The sequence below is a fragment of the Rhagoletis pomonella genome, unplaced genomic scaffold (assembly GCF_013731165.1).
Source record: "Rhagoletis pomonella isolate Grant_MI unplaced genomic scaffold, Rhpom_1.0 Rhpom_scaffold_00013, whole genome shotgun sequence".
Lineage (NCBI taxonomy): Eukaryota > Metazoa > Arthropoda > Insecta > Diptera > Tephritidae > Rhagoletis > Rhagoletis pomonella.
Window position 1 is genome coordinate 8,896,223 of NW_023458567.1, and position 3,477 is coordinate 8,899,699.

Genomic DNA, 3,477 nt, shown 5'->3' on the forward strand with positions numbered 1-3,477 from the left:
CGTTCTCAATTTATAGTAAACAACGCATTTTCTCACATTTTCTTTATTAATTATTTTTATAGATATCATATTTTTAAAATTTAAAGCAATTAAAACACGTTTCTTATCGAAAACTGGAATATTAAGATAATTGACTAATCTAACATTTTCTTTTATCCTCCTATTCGGCTTTGTCTACTTTTAATTGAGAAATGACATCGCCATCGGCAATGCGCAATCTTGTATTCTATCATTCTTGCTCGTTTATCTAATAATATCTAATATATGATGCTTTAATTCGTGCTAAGTTAAACCATGCTACTTGGACACGCACATGTAAACACATTCTTAAATGGAATTGCAACTTTGAACCGTGCTACCATAAATCGCATTTTGTATGCGAGTTCAGAGTTGTTGAATCGTATTAAGCATGCATATAAATAGGGAGTTCGTCAACACGGTTGTTCCATGCTATTCTGTATGAAGTAAAATATTTAAACAGTTCTATAAATTACATTTATGCTAAGCTTTACTATAAAATTAACAGCTAAGATCATTTGTTCGTGACTGGTTGAGCTTTAATTATTATTTTTGAATGTTGATTAATATCGAGAATTGACACACGTATTAACAGGGTTAAAGCGAAGGTACACTACATGCGTTCGCCGGCAAATGCGTCACGCTGTCAATGTCAAATAAAATTTAGCACGTGCGTTTGTATGACAGCTGTTACAGACGACGCCTTTACGAATGCGTTAACGCAGCTGCCTTCGAAAGTAAACCAACTTGCTACTTTTATGTTGCGTTCATGCGTTGACATTTCAAATTAAATTTGTGGATATGCTTAGCAGCTGTTTTTTGTTTAAAAAACAGTGAGCGGCAAAACGCAAGGTGTGTAACAGCAAATTTTTTAACGTCGTCAGCGCACAAACGGATCTACGCAATGCCGCATCAAATAAAAGTATGTACCTTCAGCTTTACATCGGCATGAACGCAGTTTGAAAGTGTGTTTGATCGACTCATTTATTTTGTTGCATATAAATTCTTGCGTTTCAAACCAGCGAATTTGTATGGAGCTCTACTATTTACGAGCCTCTCGTAAAATTGCGAGGCAAATTCGATGCGAAAACGCCCTCGTAAACTTCAGTGTTGCCGAGGGGCCGAAATTTGTATACTAAAATATAAAATAAAACAAGTAAGAAAGTCTAAGTTCGGGCGGAGCCGAACATTAAATACCCGGCGCAAGAATTAAATATATGTTTTTTCACCATTCCGAAACCTTCCGCTAGATGGTAAGCCGGGGTGTATCAATTTTGAGTAAATTAGCGTCCTTCAATTTCGAAATATTGAAGTTTCAAGCATTTCTGAAATTTACCGTTATATGAGAAGCGGCCGTTATTTGAGTCCGATTTCAATAATTTTCAACGTGTTGCTTATATGTGGCAAGCACAATAACCACACCGAGCTTGGTACAAATTGGTAGAACGGTTACCGATATACTTTTATGTGATCATAAGTGGGCGGTGCAACGCCCATTTTCCAAAATTTTACCATAAACGTATTTCTTGGTAAAGAATTGTTGCAAGCTTCAATTTTGAATAAATTAGCTTCAATATTTACTGATTTATCGAAGATTTTGTATTTCTCTAAATTACCGTTATATGGGATGTGGGCGTGGTTATTGAGCGATTTTAAAAATTTTCGGCCATTTGGTATGTTGTGCGAAGGCCAACAACTGTGCCAAGTTTGGAAGAATTTGGTGCAGCGGTTACCAAGATATACACATGTAACCATAAGTGGGCGTGGCTACGCCTATTTTCCAAAAATTTATAATATTCTTATATTTCGTCTAAAACTTATTATAAATACCAATCTTGAGTGAATAATCTCCAGTAGTTACTAAAATATTGCAGTTTTCGTATTTCTGGAAATTACCGTCATATGGGAAGTGGGCGTGGTTAAAGTCCGATTTCGCCCATTTTCAATACCAACCTACCTTGGATTAAGGGAAACCTACATACCAAATTTCGTTGAGATATCTCAATTTTTGCTCGAGTTATCGTGTACACAGACAGACGGACAGACGGACGGACAGACAGACATGGCTTAATCGATTTCTTTTTTCATCCTGATCATTTATGTATACATTTGTCTATATCTATCTCGATTCGTTTTGGCTGTTACAAACAACCGTTATGTGAACAAAATTAATATACCCTTGTGCACAAGTGCGCTCGGGTATAATGGAATGAATCTCGTCCACTGACCGTATTGAGTTAGGTTTTTTGCAAATTTTCAGCATTTTTAAACGTATTTTAGCCAAGATTGATAAAGACAGGATGGCCGGATGTTATGGAAAATACTACGAAACAAAAATTGCTTCACAAAATTTTGGGTGCTCTGTCAAGCAGTCTTTCTACGCAACTATTTACCCTTTTTCACAAAGGTGGCGTTCCCATAAAAGCCTCGTAAACTTACGAGTTTTACACGGTTTAAGGCCTGTATGCAGCTCTCAATAAAAGCAAAAACTCCATATAAAATGACGTACAAGAAATGGCTAAGAAATTTTCTTGAGTCAACTTTCCTTAAGGCAGTACACAGTTCTTAAGGAATTTTCTACGCTTTCTACTATGGTTTTCTAAAAATTTTTGTGAAAAAAGAGCACAAGGCAACCCAAGTTTGCAACAGAAATATATGCCCGTTCCATTATTTCTTGAGGAAAGAGTGAGGCAACAGGCTGTGAAGTATCAAAAATGTCAAAATTCCTTGGACACACACACGAAATGATGGCAAATTTTTCTTGACCGTTTTCTTGAGAGCTGCATACAGGGCATTAAGACTACGAGTTTAAGGGAATCCCCTACATGTAATAACGTTGAGCGCATTCGGAAACACCTTTTGAACCATAATGAACATGAACGTCATAAAAACTGCATTTTTATATGGTGGAATCGTTACATTATTAGGCATATCGATTTTTTTACATCGGTAGATTAATCGAACCTGGCGCAAAAAAATCGAAGAAACTCGACTGTGGTAGCTTCGACTAATCGATATTCATTGTAATTCGAAAAGGAATCTCTATAGTTTTTATTTAAAAGCTACATGCAAAAATTTGAACTTTTCGTCGTATTGATTGCTGTTTGCAATTTTCTTATAGTAAAAGTCTGCGAAAGAAATCCAAAACTTTCTAAACGCAACAAATCGCGGTATCGGTTAGCGTTTTCCTAAACATAGAATTTGCAAACCTGCGGAGTGTGCTAGGAGGCTTTAATTTTTGAGCATTTCCATTGTTTTTTTTTTTTGCGTATAAACATATTTACATGTGTATGTATGCATGATTCTAGTTTAGGATATATGTTTATTTTAGGTGTACGCAAATATCCACACATATTTGGGAGTCTTCAATACACTGTTCAACAGGTCGTCATCGTTTTACCAAAACACAAATCATATAGGAAATATCAAAGAAGAAAATTTCAATACCAGTAGCAATGG